Here is a 27,241-nt window from a genome sequence, read left to right as displayed (position 1 = left end):
TTGGTATCCATTCTCTCCACGTGATTGCACCAGAATTTTCCACCAGCCTTTTCCTGCCCATCTCACAATATCTTCTATGTTGCAGGCTTCACGTATGACAGTATTTTGATCATGTCTCTCAGCGTCTTTTTCAGAATAGTGCGCAATGTCTGTATTTCCGCAGTTCTGAGCATTGCTTTTTTTTACATATTTTTTTTTCTTCAGAAAAATAAATATTAGCTTTCTCATATATTTCAATTTTGGTGGTTTCAAAGAGTTGTAAATAACACTCTATTAGAAAATAAAAATCAAGTTGGGGTACAGTGGAGTTCGAACCTCGGACCTCTGATCCGTGAGTCCGCAAAACCAGCCACGGGACAACAACCCGATTCAGTTTCAGATATTAATTGTGTCGGCTCTTGATTCAATTCCGTATGTCATTTTCGGCCGGACACAAGCTTTATAGATTCGTACTTTGCTTTCTACATGCATATATTTATTTTTCCAGACAAAGTCTTTTAAACTTCCGGATATAGCCGCTGCTTTATTCGTCTGTTCGCGGACTTCATCATAGAGATCACCTTGATTTAAGACTTCCAGTCCCAGGTATCTGAATTTTGACATCAGCTCGATAGGTTCACTCTCAATCATCAATCTGATCTCTATTTGTTCTTTTGCAAATGTCAGACACTTTGTTTTGTTGATAGAGATTATCATAGTGCATAATTTTGCATTCTGGTTAAACATGTGCAGATATCGTTGCAGGTCATCCTCAGATTCTGCTACAAGCGTAGCGTCATCTGTATAGCACGTGATGTTTTTTTTTTATTCCCATTTTGTATCCGATATCCATTGACTCCACGTTTTCAATAATGCTGTTCATTACTAGGAAAAAACTTATGTTATTATAAAATTAAAATGTTATACGAGTACATTGCGAACATTCATCGATGTCATGCGAAAATACCTACGCAAGGATTATTCAAATTTATAATCGCTCATAATATCAATTTGGTTATTTTTTTATTTTCAGCTACTCGCGTAACGTTTACAAAACATATCACTGTATAATTACAAAATATACAAACTGTATAATTATATTGACGTAACTTATATATCCATTTGAAGTAACGTAACAGGGAATGACAATTAAAAATAACACGTGTCTCTACTTACTGTTTTTTTAGGTACTAAATTTGATTTAAATTGTGAAAATTATTATTCGGTATTATAGTATCTACGTACACCATATTTTTATAATATTGCTGCAGATGGAGTTTGAGATAAAGATCTTTGTCTCTAAATTATACAAAGGTAGATTGCCTGTAAATTTATAATCTAGTTTGATAAATAATGTCAATGTTCCGTTACCGACATTTATACCGGAAGGCAATAAACATTGTTAGGTTGTTTGGCATCAGCCTACAAGGCTGAATAACCTCTCAGCGGAAGGCAAGCCGAGATATTACAAATGGAAAATATTATATATGTCTAGCGTGTTATGTGCATACATAATATCGTCTTAAGAAAAACTTTCCCCCCACCCTCGGGGACTTTTAATGTGTTTTTTTTTTTTTTGTAATTACAAATTATTTGTACCTTGCTTTTGTTATGTGCAAGGTTTTATCGAATACATTTATCTTTAAATTATATTCCGTTGACTTCAACATTTTTTTTCAACTTTTAGTGTGTTATGCAGTAGATACCAACAAAAATCATGCCAAGATCAAAACTCCGGGCTTTTTTTCACTCGAAAAGTGTAATTTGCTTGGGCTACTGGTTCTATTTCGCAAACAGAAGTGCATTCTTTATCATATTCCGCCTGGACACGGACAAAATACATAAACAAATATAAAAAGTTAGAAATATACCCATATTTAATAACATTAGTTTAAATTTAAATACGTTATTATTTATAAGCCCCCCAAATGTCTAGATTTCCATATTATTCCCTGTTCAAAGAAGTTCTCAATTTCAAATATTCGCCAACCCTTTTCTTGGTAATGTTCGGCGTTCAGTTGAAACTGTTTTACCGTATTTTTCATTCTCATCTGCATTATCACAATTCATAATAAACTTTGATTAAAACTAATATAAAAAAATTGTTGGCGATTCTGAAGCTTTTCAACAAATGAGTAAAAAAATATTTTTTGTTCTACCAAGACAGGGGTTGATTTTAATGATTTCCGTCGAGGGATGAATCCAGTAGGTACACAAGACAGCCGCAAGAATTTGTTCGTACTAAAATATTAATATTTATTTTTTTGCATGACAACAGGCCAAATGGCCCAATCACTAGGAAAATATAACTTTTTTTAACATTTTTAAAGTAATAAAGGTCTATGAAATACTGTCCAGTAAAACATTTTTTTTTGTTACTTATAAGTAGCATAAAAAATATTTTTAAATTTGTAATTTTGAATTCGTGCAAAAACGGTCATTCCATTGGCCACGCCCCTAATACGTCACGATTCTTGTTTATTTGTTCCCGAGCATTCAAATTCGTTTAGAATATTGTCACGAATCTTGACATCACAACTATAAAAGCCAAATATTTTTTGCTACTTTTGTATAAAATGCATTTCTGTCTTCATTTACAAAAATTCTCCTCTGTTCTTTCCACTGCAATATATGTATGTACTATATGTTAAGTATACCCATATATTTTATACTAATATGTAAAGATGATATTTTTAAATACTTTTCTTTTTATCTTTCTCGTTTATATTTTTGCTACTTCTGTGTAAAATACATGTCTGTCTTTTGTATATAAAATTTATGTAAAACATGTAAAAGCCGTTTAAATAAATAAGTAAATAAAATAAATCTCGCGTTTTTCTAGAGACGTATTTAAAGAAAAATATTTTTTAAATTTAAATATGAAAACATTTCTCCGCAATATCCATATTGATTTTGAAAATACAATTAATTATTCTAAATCCATTTCATATATTTAAATCGGTATTCTTAGTTTGTGATATTTCTCAATTACAAAACGGAACACTCAGGTTTAAGTAAAATAACTTTTTTTGCGAGCTCACCAGGAATCGAACCTGGAACCATCCATGCGTGAGACGAGCGTCATAGTCATTACACTACTTTGCATTATATTAGATTGTTGAATCTAATGGCATTTTCGGGACATCTCTCTCATAATTTCCTTTTTCAGGCTTGATGGATTAGTATTGCGTGCGTGCTCCGAATGAGTGGAAAATTTGATGCAACTTCTGCCCTTGGGTGTGTTGGCGTAAGCATGCACGCGGCCTGAAAGCGAATACGGAGAATTTCCTCATTCCGTTTGTTGACATTCTTCTTCCCGACCTTCGCACTAACACACCTCTTAACTTACGCAAGAAAACCCGAAAACGTAATATTCTATTCCAAAACATCTGACATTGGCGAATACGAGGCTATCACCCATCATCGAAAATGACACACTTAAAAAGTTGTTTATAGGAAACGCTCCTCTTCCTCATCTGCCGAACCTTCAGATGGACACTTTCTGTATGCTAAAATCAGCCATTTAAAGAACTTTGACAGTAATTTAGAAACGCCTTGGCAAGAAAAATACCAATTCATAAATCCAAAATGAAGCGTCTGTTTCCAGCTGCTTTTTAATGGAAAATGGCTTTTCATTGAGTAGCACAAATTTAGGTTTTAGTCCCAACACTTGTGAATGTAACTGGCAGAGGAGGGATGAAAGCGAAGTAAATAAATCTAGATTAAAGCCTCGGAAACCGATCTATGACAAGGTTACGAAAAGGATTCATTTAAACGAATATGCGAACTTAGGACAAGTATAATGAATAAAAGTTTTAAATTTATACTGACAGGGTTTTGAATGTACAAGTTAGGGTACTAAAATGTTCAGTACCAAAAACATAAAGAAAGATGCAAACGACAATGATAAAATCTTATTTGATTATGAGAATGTCTTAATTTTTCTGTCCATTATTTTAACGTTTTCTAACCACGAAGAAATGGCAAAAACCAATTGGTAAGGTGAGTGTACTATTGATACATAATTTACTATGTCAAGGTCAGTGAATAAAAATAATGTGCGCTATCAACGAGTACTAAGAAACAAATTTATGCATATCTATCGCGTGCATGCAAATCGATTTGGAAGCCTATTTTCATTCAAGTGAAATGAATATTGAGGAATTTACGGTGGTTCAGAACTTGCCAATTTTAAGGAAAAATGTCAATGAACTCATATAATGTTTTCGCATGGAGGTTTATTTCGATATAAATTAGATTCGATGCAATTAAATTCGATTAATCAATGAGATTTATCTGTCACGTTGAAAATATTGTAAAACGGGCTTCAAATCTATTAGGTATTATGTATAAATATAAGTAGTTTGGAAATTTTCTCTTTTATTTAGCCTCCAAATTATATAATTCATAAGGATTGAATTCAAGCTATCCAAAATAAATTGCATCGAGCTCTTGCATTTCAAAATGGTTCGAGTGACATCTTACACACATACAATAACAATAAAATATTTTCATTTAATTACTTTGTCCAACTGGCGGAAATTAAACATAATGTCCCAACATTTTTTAATTTTTTTTCATTTATTTTTCAAAAATATTTACAAAATAGTCTTAAATTAAAGTCCTGCTGAGTTGCATACATACAACTCGTCAGCAGGTTCTTAAAAATTACATAGATTATTTATACTTAATCTACATTAACAATAATTTTACTTGAAAAACATTACATTTTACATTATGAAAAATTAAAATCTATCACTAATACAAAAAACTTTTTTCTAAAAACCATAATTTGAGCAAACGTCTTACTCCTGTATTTAACTCAGTATTTTTAATATTGTTTGGTAACATGTTAAATATTTTAGGTATACTGTATTGCAGTGTCCTTTTGCCATATTTATTGTAATATCTAGGAACAGCTAGCCCTTCCATACTAGTAAACCTGGTGTTGTAATCATGTACCAACTTGTGTTAATACTCGGAGTGCGACGCATGCTGGCAAATTAATTTACATACTAAAGTTGTAGATTTATCCGTTAACACACCAAACATAACCAGAAAATATATTTTTCAGCAGAGTAGATTAGCGAGTACAGTAGTAGAGTTTTAATATTACCCACGGATCGAAATGCCTTTTTTTACGCACTTGTAATAATAATATAATATTAATAATAATTGTACATCACTAGAAGTGCACATATCCTTTTTACTATTAAAATACCAAATATATGATGAATCTCTATTGTAACAACAATAAAAAACTGACAGATATTTTTCTGATCCCATTTTATGCGACACTGTGTACATTTATTGTAATGCATGCCATACATTATACATTAAATTAGTAAAGTAATAATACCAAACAAAGGATAAACGTGACACAGGAACTATTACGTAAAGTAAATTATCTAAACAGTCGCAAATCGCAAGTACCTACTTCGTATCGGAACGTTTCTCATAAAAAAATGTTGAAATTTTTTTATTGTTGTACCTAATGACTAATAAAACAACTCAAGGATAAGAAGTTTCTTTCTTCTGCAAGAGGAATAATCTCTCCAGGCCTCCTTAATAAATGGGAATAAAAACCTCTCATTTGTTCCTCTCCCAATTTTTTTTCCTTTATTCCAAATATTTTTTTCTCTTCAAATATTTTCAGATGGGTAAAGACAAGTCGTGTGTCTCTTTCCTTCAGACGGAAAATGAGAGGAGTAGTTTTTCCTTTCATTTTATAAAGAAGAAGAGCTTCTTTTCCTCTTCTTTAGAAAGAAAGCGCTCATCGCTGGCGAAGAAAATAGTCTTCTTCTGTCTTTCTCACCTTGATTACTTTTGTTCATACTCCTCGTAAGAGTAAATTAGTTAAGCTAGTTATTGTAAAATAATATTGTTACACCCTTCCTAACAAAAAAATAAAAATGTAATATAGTGATTCCCTTATCAAAAATGAAACTGTAAAACTTTTTTTGTATCTTATTGTTGATTGTAAACAAATAAATCAAATCACAATCAAAGAAAAAACACAGAATGCAAAATACTACCTGATTCTAATTAATCAAAAGAATAATTACCATTATTATTACCCTATCCGCAACTAGTGGTGCACAACATTAGAATACCAATCGCAGCATAACTTGGTGGCTATTTTGCTATTAATTACATTAAGGTAATATTAGTCTTGCGCTTTATATGCCAGTCCAGGTACTATGAAATAATTCAGTCTTAAAACACCTTGCTAAATAAATATTCCGTGTCAACCTTGTCAGGAGGAACCCGAGACACGAGAAACGCGCTAATTACAATAAAAAAGAGCAAATGATAAGTTTTTGTTTGATAAATATGAGAGAAAATACATGTCAAAGAAAATCTATTCTTAGGTCAGCATTAAATTCAGCCAGAGGAAAACTAAATTTCTAGAACTCCGGCGCTGCCCAAACACTATGTTCGGAGATCGTGCTTTTGCTATAGAAAACAGTTCTAATCTCAACTTACTGGAATCCCAATTCCCTCAAATTTAAAAATCATTTTACGTATATAATTTATTGTGAAGCGCCCTGCCTTTGAGATGATTTTTTACATAAAATGGCACCACTTAAATCAACCAAACATTTTTGTTATTATTATATACGAGTACAAAGTTGATATGCTGATAAACGGACGCCAAATATGTTATTCTTTCATATTTTTTTTAGGTACCATACAGTTAATGTTTTTTATACAAAAAGCATAAAACAGCAGTTGCGTGTAAATAAAAAAACGTAAGTTTAAAGATTAGTGGCTTCAAGATAAAAAAAATTATCAGGGTAATAATTTATTAGGGGATGTTTAATCAAAAAGGCTGGCCATAAAAAAATAATAATATGAGAACGAGTTGTTCAAAAAATCTGACATGCACGTTGGTTTGACCTTCTAACCATTAAATTTGTTTTGTGAAATGGAAATCCACTGGTTTCATTTTGTAATTTAAAAAATATTTTTTTATAATATCGAAACGCAACGTTTGAGCCTACTTCTAGTTTACCTACTTACTGAATATTCAGTGATATAAAAACATGTTTGTGTATATTCAAATGATGAGATTAACATCGTGTATTATGAATAACGATATTAATAAATTCTATCTTGGACGAATTGTCTTAACGCGTTTAGCATTTAAAAACATTAAAAATAATCGGATGACGTCATATAAAATTACCGGTTTTAATGTAATTTAATCAGCGAAATAAAATTAAATCTTAATTATCCAGAGAAATATTCATAGTTTACCAAATTAATTGATCAAGATCTCACGCCAATCTACCCGAATAATGAATGCCGCAGTGCTTTTTGAAAATTGTTAAAGTTTTATGTTTCTGTAAATATATGAAAATATTAATAAAGTTTTTTATTTTTACCACAAGTTATTATACAGGGAAGGATTGAATAATAATAATATAGTAACAAGTAATAATATGTACATAAAACTGAAATAAGATAGCAAGCAAATATATAATACAAAGAAATTTAAACAATTCATAATTAAAATGAAATATTTACATATTGTAAGAAATAAATATCCGAGGAAAAAGAAGAACTTAAAACTAAATTTCACCTTCCACGTACCTCCTCATGTAGTAATTTTAAAATGAATACAGTCATTTTTTGGCGTTCTATAGGGCTCCGGTGGCCTGTTGTACTCACTACAAGCAAGGTACAGCAGAGACCTTCGACCATACCTTGTCGTGCGTGATTTTGACATTTAATATTAGGTGTTCAACCACAATGAGAAATTATTATCACGTCGCTTATTAGCACGTCGATAGTTATTTGTGATTCTACAGAACTTTTACTCGTCCGGGGTTCTAGTTTTATTTCACAAACAGAACTGTACTCTTTATCCGCCTGGACACGGATAAGTAATTTGTTTTATTACTCTCCGATAAAATGTTTTAATGCTTGCATAATTTGTATACTTTTGTGTAACTCATACAGTGTATAGCAAATTTACTTTGAATGTTTCTGCAATCAGATGTTAGACAATATTGTTTACGGATATTGATACGAATGTAATGATTGCTTGGATCAGAAAAATCATTAATAATTATTCCAATTGTTAGAAGAGTCAACGTCAATTTTACATATATTTTCCTTCCTTTATTTACTAACGTGCAATCCAACTGCAATTCGTGTAATAAAACGTTATTCGTAAACGTGCGTTTCAAATTGCAATAGCCTGTTTTTTTTATCGTTGCATGCAAGTTGCATATTCTCACGATGCTAATTTGTGATTTGATTTCAGTGGTCATTGAAGGCATCATTGTTAAATCAATAGTACTGTCATAAATCACCTTCTTCATTCTAATTTGCGCATCCAGTAATGCATTGGGTTGCAGTTTAAACAACCGTTCAAATCAATATGTCACGTCCGCCCTGCCAGGAATCGAACCCAGCATCTCAAGAATGGCCGGCGAACGCGCCAACTACTACACAACGAGGCGGATTTATCGCCATTCAATTTCCTTATTCAGGATTTTAACCTGAGAGCAGCCATCGAGTCGAAAATACTCGGCCAGGGTTCATATAGAAAAGATGATGCAATGTGATCCGAAACGTCGCGCGTTTTGGATCGGTATGAAATGCGAAAAAAAAACCGGCACTTTGATGGCACCGTTAAAGTGAAAGGAATAATTTTATCATGATTTTATATGTCTAAAAATGTCTACTTTTACTTAAATACTATTACGTATTTGTTTATTTATCTTTTTTTTTCGTATTTATTCATTCACATATAAAAAAAAACAATTTTTCAAGTCCCACTGAACTGCATAACAGCAATGTGTTTTTTTTGGGTGATACCGTGTGTGTTGGATTTGTTTCGACGTTTCGGCTACCATTGCGGGAGCCATTTTCAGGGTAAACTGAGTGTTTTACCATTTTCATTTTTTTAACTGTTACTAAGCCATTTTTCTTTTTAGATTTTTGAAAGCTTTGACGTTTAAGTTTTCTTCCGCTTCTTCGCGGTCAGTTCTGTTGATTGGTCCGTCGGGTTACCGTAAGCAGGAAATATTTCACAACTCATTTATCATTGTTAGATTCACATGAACTAGTGACATCGTTCAAAGTAGTTCGTTTTTATTATTTTATTTTTTTTTACATAGATTTTCAAGAAACTTGCCTGTAAAATTTATTGCTATAATTTTTACCGCTGTTAGAAATCATTTTTCTGAACTGGGCTGAACTTCATCATTCTATAACATGTCAAAAAAATTATTACTAGGAAAAAAAATAAATGCATCGAAAACATGTAACAGATAAAAAAAATGGAAAAAACGCAATAAACTCAATGTAAAAAATCTCATTCCAAAAGCCACATCTAAAGCATATGTCTCTCTTTTGAACCTTTGATTATTGTTTATGTGTTTTTGTTTTTGATGGGAGTATATTATAAATTTTAGGTACAGTAAACACTAATATTTTTTTTCCGCATTTAAAAAAAAACAAATATTTGCGTTCTTATGATTTACCCATATATGAAATTATTCCAACGAGTTGTAAATAACTCACTATTAGAAAATTGGAATCAAGTTGGGGTAGAGTGGGATTCGAACCACGGACCTTTCAGCCGAAAGTCCGAGAAACTAGCCACGGGACCACAACCCGATTAAATTATTTAAGTAGGTACTCAAGTATTTATTAATTAATTTTGGGAGAACTAGTCCATCTATACTTGATGTAATTTATTTTTATATTCTGATAAAGACGCATGCTGAGAAACCAGCTTAGACCATAATAAAGCCTAAACGGACAAAATATTCAATAAGGATATCGGAACATCGCTGATAGTACTTTTTTTAAAATTAATAATTTGGTCATTTAAATATTTGAATTGTAACACTTATCTCCTTTGAGTAATAACCTAATAGAGTTACCCGTACGGAGAAAAACCATTAGTGAACCAAAAACCTAACTAAAAATTTGGAACGCTTTTTTTCTATGCAAATGAGCTTAAGGGCTTCCTATAGAATTATTACTCTGAGTTTCTCTCTAATTAAGAAAACATCTGAAAAATGTCCAATAAACCCTTATCATATGATTAGCTATTATGATTCAAATGAAATGTGTAAATTTAAAATTTAAAGCAACAGTAGTGTCTTAAAATGAAATAGTTTGAGTTGTAAAACCGATCACCCAAAAAATGAATATATTCATCATATTTTTATTCAATGAGCTGAGCTTCAAAGTTCAAAATACGTTACACGTCTTTATTTATTTCAAGAGTATTATTATAACAACTAAATAATAAATACATACATTTATTGAATAATATTGCTGTGCAAATTCTTTTTTTTTGGCACTCTTTGTTTATGTATAGCCTTATACTTTGTACGCAGTAATTTGAAGTTTGCATCCGTTGTGTTGAGCCCACAATACATAACAAACATAGAAAGGATTGAAAATGTTCAACGAAAATTTTTTAAATACCTAGATTATAAAATCAATAAAACGCTTTGCACTTACAGCCAATCTGCCAAACAAAATTGATTTTTTACCCTTGGAAAAAGACGCACTGTATCTGAATTACGCTATTTACATAAATTATTCAATAATAAAGTAGACTCTTTAACCTATTCTCCAAAATTAATCTTAATGTCCCCTTTCGCGTGACAAGAAATAAGTATTTATTCCATCTGCCAGTCTGTACCACTAACTATGCACAACACTCTTTCCTTTATTGTTATTGCTCTAACTATAATGTTTTTTTCATCTATTGATATATTTTACATGCCCCTTAATTTATTTGAAAATATTTAAAAATAAATTAAGACTCCTTATTTCGGGCTGCGATACGATCCCACTTACTATTTAATGATGCTCACACTTACACACACCTAAACACTTACTCCAACACTAATACACATAAACACACATCTACACTTACTCTCATACAAATACACATAAACACATCCTTTTGTTGTAACACAATTTAATAATATGTATGATTTTTATTGAGAAACTTCGCTGGTATGTCTTTAAACCGTATTTAAAAAAAATGTTATTAAATCATTGTCTACTGTTTGTTTCTTTAAAATAAATAAATAATAATAACTTACATGGAGTACATAATACATAGAAAATATGGTGGAATATAAAATATTTTAACCTTGCGCATCCAACAGCTTTATTATTTCCTCAGAGTAATAATTCGCTAAAGAAGCCACATTTAGCTAGATTGCAAAGAATAAAAGCGTGACATTTTCTTTTATTGGTTTTTAGTTTAACAGCAAACGTGCAACGGGCGATTTCGGTTTGCATTTGTAATTCTTGACCTAAGCACAACGGTCCGTTGTATTGCTGTAAACTGTAGCTTAATTCGTGATCAAAGAATGGTTTTTGTCCGTATGGGCGACGATATTAGCCAGTAGCGTTTTATTACTCCAGGATTATTTAAGTTTGTAAACTGAAATAAATTTTAGCACAATCAAGTTTTGATATACCCAAATTTATTGATTTTTTGAACAATGTAATCAATTACCTACTTCTTTTGATATGTATTAAAATAATCAAAGTATAAATAAGTAATAACGGAAGAATCGCGAACAAAGAAAGCTATAATATTTTTGTAGTGGATCAATTACATGTTTTTCGATACGATCATCTAATATTATCATTTCCGACAAATTATGAATTTATCAGTTGTCTTAATCGGTTATGGTAGTGTATCCTCGTAGTAACTACCAATCACGATTGGACAAGAAAAAGGTAACTAATCATATACTGTTATAGTCAGTGATAATTATTTCTAGTCTACAAAAACGTAGAACTAATATTGACTCTATGTATATTTCGGCATACTAAATGGTATAATCGATGAGCCATCATTACTGGGACAGGTAAAATTATATATTCCAACTCGTAGGTTGAAAAACAATGAAGTACTGTTCATCGATCAGCATAGAACAAACTATGGCCTTAATTCTCTAATGATCCTGCTTTGTCGGATTGTTAACTCAAGAAAAGATCTGGACTTTTTTTATTTAAGTTTACAATGATTTAAACGAGCACTAAATATATGGTCTCGATCTTGTCTTGATGTACCTCATGTTTGTCAATGCTTATTTTCTTTTTTTTATGTTTTTACCTGTTCTTTTATTATAATATTTATCCCTAATGGAATGATGACTATTGTCCATGCGATGATATTTTTTCACAGAGTGCGGAACATCTGTTATTTCAGAGCCCATTTTTCAGTTTACAACGCCATAATCTTGAAGCAGAATGCAGGAAAGATGGAATATCCATAACAGATATCCACACTGTCGTTAAAAGTAGGTATCACGCGCCATTGTTCTTGGACTTTTCAACAATGGCGATTGGACTCATAAAGGTAATAAACTAAAATCAGTGATCGAACATCCCATTTCCAAGACAAACAAAAACATTTTTCCGAGTACCTTAGCCATGTACATGACACGTGAGGCAATACAGGGGTCCAAATATATATTTTTTAAAATAATAATGTTTATCCCTATGAATTGTATAAATGGACCATGTCAATAAATGTTAGTAACATTTCATACATTTTCTTTTTTGACGAAGAACATTCCAGGATAAAATCACAAATAAAATGTGTAACACTTCAGAATTTGTACTTGTAGTAAGTTAAAATTATCTACGCCAAATAGGTCAATACTCAATCAAAGTAGGAAAGCAAATAAAAGTACGCAGTGATTTCTTAATCCAAACGAAATTGAACGCACTAGTAAAGTAAAGCTACTATATTACTCACACTTATACGGTAATAATTCATTATTACACAGTCCCGGAAGAATTTTCTTCTATCTTACTCCAGTAACCACATAATACAATCATACATAATAAGACATACAGATTACTTCACAGAACTAATAAGATCACTTTTAAAACCTACATTTGCATAACTTTATTTTTGCTATCACACTAACAAATCTAGGGAAATTCTCATAAAGAGTTTACAAACCCAGAAATATTTATTTTTTTAAGAAACATTCATTTTATATTATTTTTGTGAGTAATGTCTTAAAAGTATAAATATAAAGAGTTTTTTCATTCAGGGGACAAAGCGATAGCTCATGTTTGGACAGAAAAATAAGGTTTCAGACAGTCGCATACTGAAATTTTATCTTATTTACGCATGTGTTTTTTAATGTTTTTAATAAAATTAATTAAAAATGGAAATGCATAAATGTGCTGAGTCAATTCTTAATCGTAAAAAATATGCGATAGTTAACTTAGTTATTTAGTTAAAAGTATAAGATGTTGTTGGCCTTGTGGTGTAATAGTCTACGCGTTTGCCTACCATGCATGCACGAGGTCTCGGGTTCGATTCCCGACATGATTGACACTAGAATATTTCATAGTCCCTGGACTGAAACCTGAAGCGTAAGACTGACATCTTACCTTCATGTAACAAAAAATATAAAGATACGCCGCAATTGGTTTAATTCAAGCTCCTATTTCCATCTCCTCTCCTTTTTTCAACTATTTTTCAAACAACTTTAAATATTTTCATAATCTAATTTGTGCATGTTTGTCCTACTCAGTGCATGTGCTTTTTAAAATGTCGTGTTGGTTTTATATTTTTCTGCAACAATTATGGTGAAGGTGTATAGTGAGTTTTGCATGTTGGTTTTATTGGTATCCTGACGAAGAGACAGGTTCGTCTCGAAACCGGTAGACATAGAAAAGTCGATAAGTGGTTCTATACAAATATTTCATAACATTTAGTAAAATGTTTGACCACAAACTTAACGCTTTAAATATTAATAATAATTTATTAAAAAATATTACTTAAATATCCATACACTTTAAAAGGAACAATAAATTAGTTCCGAAACTATTTTAATTTCGAATTTACACAATATTCTTCTACAGTAACCCTTTTAAATAATAAATATTCCCTACAGTAGAAACACTGACGGTTATTTCAGTCATTTACTTTTACGAATTCACACGCAGCTCTTCAAATAGAATAAATATAATATATGTTCATTTTGTTCTGTATTACGCTCTATTAAATCTTCTTCATTACTGCAACCTTCAACCGAGTTTGCGTACAGACCAAGTTAGTGCTGAGTATGTAAACCAGTTCCTACTTTTACAATTTTATGGCCGTTGAAGTTCCGAAATGAAATGTGCCATGATGTCATTTCCGTGTTTCGGGGAAATGTGCAAGACAAATTTTCAGCACTATCCAACCCAAAAATAAATAAAATACTTTACACGAAAAGAAATATCGGTGAATACGAATAAGTTTAATGAATAGAAAGGTGTACATTCATGATGACAGTTTACATTCATGATGACAACTTGCCCACCACATACCGCACACCGCAAATCATCACGCCGTTTCCCCGTAGGGGTAGGCAGAGAGAGATAACACTCTATCTTGGCATACAGACCTCGCTTCCTCTACATTCATACATCTTCTCATGCACGCACGTCGATTATTCCTACTTTTGACATGTCCATCTTCAAGTATTTGATAGACTTGATCGTGCCATGTCTTTTTTGGTCTTTCTCGTTTTCTGCATCCATCAACATTTGCATCGTAGATCATTTATTCGTAGATCATTTATCGTTGTATGAGATAATTTATTTATTCATTTAACACTCTTTTTTATATTTTTTCATTTTTTTTCAGGTAAAAAATTAAAATACAATGCTACAACCAAATATAATTTTTACCTTAACGTATCCCATTATGTAAAATAAATAAACAATTCTTGTGTACATAGTGACGTCTTAACAATAGTTTGTTTATTTTATTTTCAATTATTAATATTTTTAGGATAATATATATAATTTACAAAAAATCTTATAAACGGTGTTATTAATCAGTGCTACATAAAAAAGAATTATAAATGTAACTTTTCACTTCTTTATAAAATATATTTTATTCCTAGCTGTACTTTTTACTATCTTTGTTCATTTCATTAAATAAAAATATTCCTCTGTAAGTATAATGATGTGCTATAGTTGTTTTTAATTTAGGAATAAATATATTACCACCTGTTCCACTTTCTATACATATACAATATGTATACATATAGGGGCGGGCATATTGCCTTAAGGCAATTTCTTCCTACCTACCCAAACTGTTCAGTTTGAGAAAATCACAAGTACATGGACATATTCTGAGGAATTATTCTGAATCTTAAAATTTTAGACAAAATTAAAAACGAAAATCAAATAAAAAAATAATTCGCATTAGACTGTGAAGAGAGGAGAGAAGATGGGAAGGAAAGAAGGAGGCGAAAGGAACAACTCAAATATTAAAATAGTGGCATTTAAATCTTGATTTAAATGTAAATAAAGAAGGGGTTTTATTCCACAATTGAGCAGCTACAACTGTAAAAGAGGAGGCAAGAAAGTAAGAGCGGTAAAAGGGTATAAAAGGATTCTTCGTTACGAAGATATAGTCCATGTTGTGATAGAGGTTGGAAGAGCTCTCTCAGATAAACAGGCGAAGTGGGATTATTTAAAATATTGTGAAGAAGTGATAGAATGTCAATGTTTCTTAAAGATATAACGTATACAAACATTTTGCAATCGTTCCAACTTATCAAGCAATAATTTGACAGTTGATAACATTTACATAATATGAAAGCTCGATTACCAAACGTCTTACAGGTGCAAAGCGCATGGACAAGTGGAATTCTACTTGAGAATTATTTCAATAAATTTACAAAAAATATCATTGAGCGGAGTAATAAGTTTGTTAAGTGTTATGAGTAAATAAAAAAAATAAGACAAATAAAGCCAATGAATGAATACCAATAATCGTATTACGAAGGTGGCTTTTACATGGATTATAAAATCCACTGGACCAAAGTTTTTTGTTACTAGGGTAGGTATCACAATACTTGATTTTAATTCATATTCATATAACAACAGAAGCGTTCAATCGACGTTATTCTAGTTAGGTAAAAGTTATGGTGTCTTTCTCCAAAAAGTTAACGATAGTATTATTTATTTACTTTTATTTGGGAAAATAACAACAGTGTTTACATATATTGTATACAGAAAATAAGAATATGTGTAAACGAAAATTATGAAAACAGTCAATATAAATTTTCCACGGTGGTATAAGGTATTGATTAAGCACACTATCGGTATCAAAATAAAAGCAATTTAACAATTAAGAAATGTAAGGCACTTAGAAGTTGCAAATAAAATAAAAATACATATATTTATAAACAGTAATATAAATAAAGTAAATAGAAACAAGATAAATTAAAATTTAAAGAATAAGAAAAGAAAAAAAATATACAAAAATAATGTAAAAGGTACAAAATATAATAATGAACAAACATAATGTTATGCGTATTATAAGCTAAAAATAATACTTAAATTATGATTTACAACTTACTACGCATGGCTCTAAATACCTACCTATTTTAATAGGCATGTCGATTCTAATAGTTTATTTGTAAAATCGTAAAAATAAAGTCGTGGCGTGAAAGGTGTCATAAATCTCTGAATTGGAATAGGGTAGGAAAATAATTTATTAAATAAGATGATTCGGAAATACAATGGTATGCGATGATTCTATTTTAGACAATACACTGGGTCAAAAGGTGGAAAGAGCCCTATTTTAGTCAAGCACGCGACATACGACTGTTTTATTTGAATAATTAACTATTAAATAATATATTACTCTAGATGCTCTACAGTACTGATATTTCACATTATTAAGGTTGTGACGATTCGTAAAACTCAAATCTTCATCGAAATCATCACTAAAATTGAAATACGCCAGTAATAATACGTGAAGAGGTGTGACAAGGAAAAATCTCTCAAATTTATACACATTTTAAAATTCAAGTAATTTAAACATTTATGTTTGCGAATTGGACTCCAAAATACTACTGCTGACAACCAATTGCTTTGAATTTGAAATACATTTTCAACGTTATCATGACACAAATTTCCATTGAAAACATTTTTTGAAATTCTATTTTCATATTATTTAAGATTCATAATGATAAGACAAATTACAAAATATTCAATTAGCTAAATACAATCTAAGCTTAATACAAGTTAAACAGTTCAAACTTTGGCAAGCTGGAAATGATCGGATCATGCTTTACTATTGGAATAGGGGCGGCAAAAAATATTATGTAAGTACATAAATAAAAACTGTAATAAAAATCATCTGGCTGAAATATGTAAGGTTAATAAAAAATTTGGAGTTAAATTTCGCGCCGTTGTCTATCTTGAAAACCGATCCAATCAAAAGATTTCAAGGTCCGTATTACAATGGGAAGTTGACATTTATCTTCAATTTTGTCTATAAAGTAAAATTAAGTTTTCTTTGTGAAAAGTAGAAAAGGTACCTTTACATTTAAAAACAAAAATCAATTGTAGGTCACCGATAAATATACTTTAATTTGTCATACAAATATACACAATTCCGTTCCTAAATATCGATTTTACTTTATACCGTCTTGATATGTACCGATTAAGATAGAATTTGTAATCGCGGCTAAGGTCTCAAAAAATTGACCCCTTTCTAACAATAGGTAGGGTAGGCTAAGATTACCTTGTTTTTATATATGTACATACTTTCATTCTCTCCAAAACGCATGGGACAGGCGCCGTGGCGCAGTTGGTTAGACGGCCAATTGTAAAGCTGACGCCGCGGAATCGATTCCCGCCAGTTGCCAAAAAAAAAAACCAAGATATTTTATTTCTCAACTAGCCTGGGTGTTATGACTGTTGTGGTGGATTTTTCATAACTTCCTTCCATATCCTCCTTTTCCCACTTGCTGACGAGCCTCTAAAACAGAAGCTTGGTGGATTTTTTTTTTTTAACGTAATGATCAAACAAGCAGATACGAGTATACATATGGAGAATCGAAAAATGCCATACGTAAAAATGGGAGTCAACTATGTATAAACTGAATGGGGAATGTTACATAGAGTGTAAATAAATTACTTAACTTTGGCGATGACAGATCGAAGCTCTGTAAATACTTCTATGTTTTTACAGCTTCATCTCGGTTAAAAAAACATCTAATATTTGTGAAGACAAACATACTTATTGGCAATCTTCTAACGACCAATAGAAAAAAATTAATATCTCTAACATACACATGCAAGTAGATATTATTTCAGCATATTTGACCATACAAACGTTACGTGAAGAAATCCCAATTATCGTATGATTGGTTAGTAGAAGGGGGTGATTGGCCAGCATGGAATATTGTTATTATTGTGCATCATTGTAGGTCGGTCTTATTGTACCAGTCTCGAGTATGGCAGTGGGTAATAAACGTTACTTGTGTTAGTAACTGGTATGTAAAGGTAACTCATTTTGATATCATAATGCGTGCAAATGAAAATGCAAACTTGGCGTGCATAAATCGGGGGCATTGAAGTAGATAAGTCGATTTTAGAATGCAAGTTCATTGCTGATTAAATTGTCGAAAAGACCATTCAAATATACATTTTTTGCAAAAAAATGTCTTTTCCAACAAATTCATTGAAAAAGTGCCTTAAAAAATAGTTTATACGCCTGTGTTCATTTTAAAGCTTTAATTTATATTTTCAACGGTAGGTACCTGCACGCTTTCTTAAATTAAAAATAATAATTTTTTAGCATGTTTCGTTTTTTATAAAAAATATTTGCGTTCTTTGAATTTACCAAAAAATATTTTATATTTCAACCGATATTTTTTTATTATAAAATAAATATTTGCGTTCTGATAGTTTACCCAAATATTGAATTTTGAGGGCCATTTTATTTTTTTTAATTAAAAAGAAATATTAGCGTTCTTATGATTTACCCAGATATTACAATTTTGGTGGCCATTCTCAATGAGTTGTAAATAGCTTACTATTATAAAATGGAAATCAAGTGGGGTGCGATCCTCGGATCTTTGATCCATGAGTCCACGACACTAGCCACGAAACCACAACACGATAGCGAGTTGTAAATAACACACTATTAGAAAATGGGAATGAATGTGGGGTGGAGTAGGATTCGAGCCGCGGACCTTTGATCCGTGAGTCTGAGACCCTAGCCACGGAACCACATCCCGATTCATTTAGGCATTTGCGTTAGTTCTAAATTAATAACTCTCTAATTAAAAATCGAAATCATATTGTGGTAGAGCGGGTTCAAACATTGGGCATTAATGAGGCCATGGGATCGATTCGCTCGTTCGTTCGATTTTTGACACGACTTATCTGATTTGACATTTATATTTACTTAAGCTAGGGGAGGAAAACTTAATAAATTATTTGAGTATTGCCAGAGAGCAATTGTAAATAAGTTTGAGGAAAAGCGTGAAACTATACCTTTAATTCCGCAAATGAAGTCATAATCAACTCTTTATGCTGGAGTATTTACAGGGCTCTAATTGGCTGCTTACTCAACGCAATAGAAAAGAAAGAAATTTTAAAGGTTCAGTTGTTTTGTTTAGGGCTTTGTAAAATACACAGTTATAAAAAAACAATGGAAAGTATACCCATATTCCCAAGGGTACTAATTACGCGTGATTTTATTGAATGTTTCTTTGTATCCGATTAACTTTGATGGGCATGGTTATTTGACAAAAAACTACACACAGCTACACTTAATATACTAATATTAATGAATTCTTATAATATGCATCATTCTTGCTTCATTATTTTGGAACCTGCCCGTTTAATGAGTTTGTACTATACTCAAAATTATTTTTCCCGCTGTTTGTTCAAACAGGATTTTGGAAACTCAATAACTCAGGGCAAACGCAATGCATTAAAAATGTGATTTTGAAATTTTATTTTATTTTATTTTATTTATTTCGAATACAAACAGATGTACAGGTTAAATGAATATTTTATTTTTTTTAAATTATATAAAATGTATACATAGTAGGGCCTGCCATCCAATTATATGTATTCACTAAATACTACTGTAATAAAGCGACGACGGCTTGAAGTTTAAACTATATAAATAATAAATATACTATATATTAAAATAAGATAAATATGGACAAAACAAGGAGATAGTGGAAAGGAAAAGAAGGACATTGATAAGGAGTGGTAAAGGATGATTGAAGGAAAGTGAGAGTGGAAAATTGCATTTGATTTAATGATTAAACGAATTATGAATGAAGAGCATGAATCAAGCCTATTAATTATCTTCTGTACATATTGTATGGAGTGTTAAATATATCAAGACTATTAAATTTTTTGTTAAATGTTTCACATATACGAGGGATTGTAGAATGTTTCCGATGATTAGTTTTAAATTTACGAATATAGAAAATATCAGAGAGTCTAGTTGGCCTGGAGGGGACACGGTAAGCAAGTAGATTAATGAGTTCCGGGGAATCGAATTTATTATTGACAATTTTATAAAGCAGGATCTGATCAAACATATCTCTTCTGTGTGCTAATGAAACAAGGTTATAAAATTTTAATGAAGCTAAATAATTTGGAAAATGCAAATGAAATTTGTATTCTAGTTTTTTCAGGAATTTTTTTTGAACATTCTCGATTCTATTAATATTTAATTTATAAACAGGAGACCAGATAGCAGTGCAATATTCAAGATGGGGGCGTACGTATGTTATGTAAAGCAATATAAATGAATCTAAATTTTTAAAAGATTTACACAGCCGCATGATAAATCCAGTCATTTTGTATGCCTTGTTAATTATAGTTTCTATATGACTATTGTAATTTAAGTTTGAGTCCAAAATAATTCCCAAGTCACGTATTTCGTTTACTTCTCTAATTGTATTTTCATTTATCATATAGTCATATTTTATTTTATTTTTATTACGAGTGAAAGATATTTTGTAACATTTAGACACATTGATATAAAGTTTGTTTACAACACAGTAATTCGATAATGCATGTAAATCTTGTTGTAACTTTGCACAATCATCTCTACACTTGACTTTAAGGTAAATTTTTTTATCGTCAGCATAACAAAGGTAATGGGCATTTTTGAAACATAACTGAATATCATAAATATAGGCATTAAATAAAAGTGGCCCAAGATGTGAGCCCTGTGGTACACCAGACGGAATGGAGATGAAATCAGATTGATATCCTTCAATCATAATTGACTGAAGTCTATTATCTAAGTAAGAGATAAACCATCTGTATAAGTCACCGTGAATTCCCAGATATTCTAATTTACGCATAAGAATTCGGTGATCCACCTTATCAAACGCTTTAGAATAATCTGTGTATATGACATCAACTTGCGTTCTGTCATCCATATTGGAAGTGACGTATTCGGTGAAATTTACCATATTGGTTAATACAGAGCGCCTCTTCAGAAAACCATGCTGAAAATTTTGTATATTTTTAAGAATTTTTGGATAATTTTTATCATAAACCATGAGCTCAAATAATTTTGAAAAAACTGAAAGAATTGAAATGGGACGGTAATTTTGAATATTATTTTTAGATCCAGATTTGAAAATAGGGACTAAAAAGTAATAATCAAAAACATATAGTTTATCAAGATGAGACAATTTCAGACTTTTTGAGGTGAGACGTACCACTAACTGAAACACAAACAAAAGTCTTCAATCAGTTACCAGAAAGAATCAGAAAATCTAGAAACGTCTACTCTACATACATAATAAATGCTTTTATTAGATGAAAAATAAATGAGAATACTTGTGAGAAGTTTTGATATGTGTAATACTAGTTTGAAGCATGATAATTATTTTCACAACTGAATAAAGATACAGGACAATTGAATACTTATATTTCGATTGCTATTTATTGTAATTAATTAGTTACTCAATCTCGGTAATCATTATTTACAAACCTACGTGTAGTTCAAATGCGCTCCCATAAAATGTGCTCCGTTGCGTCCACTTGATGCTACGACACCGCAAAATATTTTGAAATAACGTCTTTAAATAAAATATGCTATTTCTTTGACATTATCACTTAGTTAATTTTAAACGGACATTGAACAAGTAGGCCTTAATGTGCATTCACTTTCTAGGCAAGTTTCTAAAAGTAAGCGTTTTGGTTAAAATAATTATTTGTTACCTTATACTTTATACCTACGTCGTGCCATTATAAAATATCTACAATGTACTTCAAAAAAGCAACATGTGAAAAAAAATCACCATTATTTTTCCCTTATCCGCACGAAATGTTGCATAGGGAACTGCATCGGTACCTTAGCTTAGAAAACCCTGACAGAGTTTCATAATTCTGAACTACGTAAATACCCAGTAATTAATTTTTTTCCACAGCATGTTATTTCAATAAACTTTTATAAACACACAATAAATTATTAATGTACCCTTTGATGTGACCTATACAGAATACAGATCATGCATATTGCAGTAGGAATAATATGTCACGATTATAAAATATGAAGTGTCCACTTGCTTTATTTCCCATGCAATAATGATATCAATTATTAAGCGCGTTGAGTATTTATATTTAGCCAATATAACTATATTTTCTCACTTGCTTCTTGATGCAAATATTTTTTTAAGCGTAATGTTATACACTAATTGTTAAAGAAAACGACTACCTGGAAACCGAAAATCTATCACAATACATTACAACGCTGTAATTGATTGCTCAATTCACAAAAACCTGTAAAATAGATCGTATTTATTTAAACTATTTTTGATACATTTTCGAGAAATTTCGCAGTACAATTGAATACTCTTATTTTTACTGCGTGTAATAAAACAATTTCTCGTTGCACTGAACTTTCTCGTTGTTGGCCACGTTTTTCAACAAATCTGGCGTTATTTCCGGAATGGTGCCTGTTAAACTGGCTTCAATGCTTCAAAAGTTGTCGATTTGTTTCCGTTGACTATAGAATTTTACGTAGCCCTATAGTAAATAATTAAATGACGTCAAACTATAGGCTCAGGGGGCGGGGGCGATTAACAGGACCATTTCTGGAAGTAATTTTGCCGCCAAACTTCTCACATGCCAGGCAGGCCGCTGCTAGGGGCGCAACTTGGGGGGCGCAAAACACAAATCTTGCCATGGGCTCTTTTGACTCTAGCTACGACGCTGTAAAGGGGAAGGTAGGACAAGATGGTTACGGTGGGAAAACGGGTGCTTCTCTTTTGTGACTGCTAACGAAAAAGCGAGACAAAACATTTGCATGGATTGTTAGCTTACTCCCCTCGTAGACAAATAAGTCCACCTCAGCGTGCCGGGAGAGTAATACATGCGCAAGAGAGCGTATACTAATTTACCAGCCCGAAAATAAAAACAAAATAAAGATAAATACGCTGTGTTATTACGGCTTGTGTAATACTTACTACGCATCAATAAATATTAAAACGATCCTAGGGTTATGCGTTAACTTTAACGTTTACCATTTACTGAAAAAGTGTTACGATTTGTGAAATTTTTTTCAGTGACTTGAATTCGGGTTTTGGTTTTTGGGTACCCGTTTTACCTTCCTCTAGGAGCAAAACGAGTTTTTTCCAAAGTTCATAAAAAAAAGTTTTTACTTTTTTTTTAGAAAAAAGAAATTTTTGCGTTCTTATGATTTACCCAAATATTTAATTTTCAACGAGTTGTAAATAGCACATTATTAGAAAATGGGAACTAAGTTGGGGTAGAGTGGGATTCGAACCACAGACCTATGGTCTGTGAGTCCGAGACACTAGCCACAGGACCACAACCCGATTTTTAATAATTACAATTTCTAATTTTTGTTAATCATACATATTTTGGTCACTGAAGAAGCATTGTTAATTTGTGTTTATTTTATTTGAAAATTTTTAAAACATTTAATGAGTTTTTTATAAACCAACGTCGAGGACGCCGTCTTGGCCTACCTTTCTCTACACTAAATTCACGATTTCACGAGAGCCCTTAACGTTTGAACACTGATTTTATAAATTAAATTTCAAGCATTGTTCGAGTGTCGGGGCGTCTCATTATTAATTTAAACATTATCACAGAGCGCAAATGTAAAAAAAAACTGTCATCGTTGATTTAATAAGAGACAGTGTTACCAACCAAAAGTTCTATGATGACAAAAAAAACCTATGGTATAAAGGACATATACTTTTTTCTATATTTTTTACATAAGCATAAGAACATTATACATATTTACGAACGTTTCATGAATTTCAAAAAATAGATAAAATAATGTCATTATACATTATAGGAGGGCTGACCCGAGTAAATGGGACATACAGCCAGGAGAACGAGAACGAAGAATTTCTCATTCACGTTGCTTAAAATAAATAAATATACTGTAATAATTTACTGTCTCTGGACTGGCACCTGAAGCATCAGACTTTCATCTTACTTTTTATGTAACAAAAAGTATCTAAATACACTGCAAGTCGAGTACCAATGCTATGCCCCTATGCACCATTGGGTAGGGATAGAGAAATATAATGTTAGTATTAATAGACAGGGTCCAACAAAAAAAAAATTGACAGGTCGACTACCGGTTGAACCGTAACTTCTCTAAATATGCTAAAAGTATGCAGTTCCATGGAAGAAACTCTCTTAAAAATCGAAGAATAATGTTAGACCAGTTATTTTTTTACAAATTAATAAATAATAAAATTGATTCCCCTAATCTATTTGAAAGACTTCTATTCCGTGTGGCATCTAGACCGACAAAACAAAATCTCATGTTTAATAAAGACATCGCGTCAACAAACTATGTAAAACAATCTACAATACCTAGGAATATGCGAGCAATATAACAATAGATTTACCGAAACAGATATTTTTTATGACAACGTATGTAAACTGAAGCAAAAAATCATAGAAATATTGAGAGAAGCTGATATTTAATTAATTTTATTATTATTTAAATAGTTTTCATTTCTTATCTTTTACGTTTGCTATATTTAACTTCATTTAAATTGTTGTCTTAAGTGTAAATATTTTTTTTGGTGTGTGCATGAGTGTCCTACACTAATATGCAAAGAAATTGACATTGTTTGTGTACATACTGTTTGTTTACCTAATAAAATTAATTAATAAAATAATCGAGGTTCTTGTTTTTTTAATATTTATTCAGAAAGCATACAGTCACACACAATCAATATTAAAAACATAATTTTTCAAGATGTTTCTATAAAATTTCATTATCCTTGTGAACACCAAAATTGTATTGAATTATTGGTCAATTTGGGTTAAATTAGGTCAGTATACATACATTATCTTCCATACTATTGCTATTTTATTAATAAGTTTTTATTTATATTATAATAAAGCATTACACTTGTAGGGTCCATAGTCCATAGTCGATGACACACACATGTTAAATTAGTTTACCTAAAAGAGACTAATGACCGACGATGCAATGTCATCATTTTCAATCGAATCCTCTTCATTTGTAAAATGCAACTCTGAGTATTTCACATGAAATCAGAGGGCATTGTTCTACAGTACATTCACACCGTCCCTACCATGAAGAAATGAACTACAAAGGAACATCGTCTATAAAGAGACCACAGGACGCAGCCAACATCAGTCAGTCAGTCAGTCAGTTCAGTTCACGTCATACCAGCTCGACGACATCACACAGTTCCAGCATGTAGTTCAAGTGCAGTTTCTTCAACTCCTTATCGACGTAACACTCGTCCGACATAATTCATTATTTATTCACCATGTAATAAATAACAAACAAAACAGCAGCCTCGTGTCTTCTCTGTCAATCTCTAACTGGGGTCGGAACTCCAACCAAACACCCAACTACTAAATCCTTCACACTTCCTGCAAATATAATTCACATGTTTATTGAAGATAATTTTATTTGCAAGAGGCCCTTAATTATTTATTCCTACCTGTTATCTTTTTCAGAAAAATTAAGCACACCCTCTTAATAAAGTTTGAAAGCTCCAAAAAAAATCGGTAATTCTCTATCACAGAGAAAATTGAATAAAAAATGCCAAAAAAAAAATTAAGAAATATATTTTTACCCTGATTTCAGGACCACCCTGGACAAGTGGATATACTCGTATATATATATATATATATATATAAATATATATATTTATTTTATCTAAAAATAATGATATCACATAGGTAAATTTTTACAAATATAATATCTCTGTCATAATTATCATCCATTTGGAAATTCAGCGACTTTCAAAGTTTTTTTTTATTTGTTAATAGACTATTAAACTAGGCCAAATTCAAAAAATATATATTTTTATAATCGTATTATCAGAACTATGTTTTTTTAACCCTTTGTATTTCTAAAATAACTCCGCGTGTGACGCCAGAGGTTCTTCTCTGTCAGTTCTCCAGATTGGATCGTTTACGGTAAACGAACCGGATATCCTTCATCGCTTTCATATCATTGGCTGGTTCATATGAACCTGTGACGTCGTTTAAAGTAGTGCGTTTTTATCAAAATATATTTTTTTTCTTTTCCGTACATTTTCAAAAAACTTTGCCATACAATTTAATGCTCAAATTTTTACAGCGCACAAGAAAACATTTTTGTATCTAATTTTCCGTAGGGCTGAAGTTCCTCATTTTCGATACCGCCACAGGCAGAATAAAAGTAGGCAGGGTATAAAATTATGGGTAAGTAGAAACATTCGATTTACGTTGGCATGTTTAGTGTTCATACAGAGGCCGAGTTAAAATTACGCATATTTAAATAAATTCACGGAGAGAAAGAGAAAGGAGAGAGTTATAACAAGACGCTTAAAAATCACGTTTGATAAATTTGATATACATATATAATCAAACATCGTTTGTTTAGATTTCTAATATAATATTTTACGTATACCTGCTATTAATTACATTGTACTGTATTAATTACAATTACAAGTACTCAATATCAAGTTCAACGTATATTCTTAATATTTATTGCCAGTTAGTTTGAACACTAAATCAGAGATGGAATACTTCGGGCTTTGCAAAAAAATCTGTTGAGCTTAAATTGAGTTATGTTTTTGTGTATTTGTATCGCAAATAAGTACCAGAAACAATCTTCCTCTGAAAAAAGTCTTGCTTTTGTATTATTTATTTTATTTGTATGCCTATGTATGCGAAGTTATTGATTGCAATTTTTATCACGGAGTACCTAAATAATTAAGGTCTAAGCAGTTTAACAGTTTCGAGGTGACTAACCCATGGCTATTTAAAATAAAAAATACACTTTTTGGTTAGGACACCACTGAACACATTGCTGTTTCCCTTTGGTAAGATTACCGTAAAACTAAACTGTTGTTTATCTTACGTGGGTAATAAAAAAATATATATTGCACAAAAAAAAATCCAGTCGGTAATTTTACTCGTGATGTCACGTAGTTATATGAAA

At 31.3% G+C, this 27,241-nt stretch overlaps 1 protein-coding gene and 1 long non-coding RNA gene across 2 annotated transcripts in view; one reads left to right on the top strand and one right to left on the bottom strand.

Moving 5' to 3' along the window:
* The window catches only part of LOC148281763 (progestin and adipoQ receptor family member 3), a 65,486-nt gene that overhangs the window by 10,651 nt on the left and 27,594 nt on the right, over nt 1–27,241 (bottom strand). The window lies entirely within an intron of this gene.
* Nucleotides 238–2,205, top strand: LOC148281764 (uncharacterized). The gene is made up of 2 exons (XR_015822283.1): nt 238–1,540; nt 1,667–2,205. It is a non-coding gene; the product is annotated as an uncharacterized LOC148281764 (long non-coding RNA).

Source organism: Micrasema longulum, unplaced genomic scaffold (assembly GCF_059751315.1).
Source record: "Micrasema longulum isolate JH-2025_06_02 unplaced genomic scaffold, ASM5975131v1 h1tg000412l, whole genome shotgun sequence".
Taxonomy (NCBI): Eukaryota; Metazoa; Arthropoda; class Insecta; order Trichoptera; family Brachycentridae; genus Micrasema; species Micrasema longulum.
This window is presented reverse-complemented; position numbering and strand designations above follow the sequence as displayed.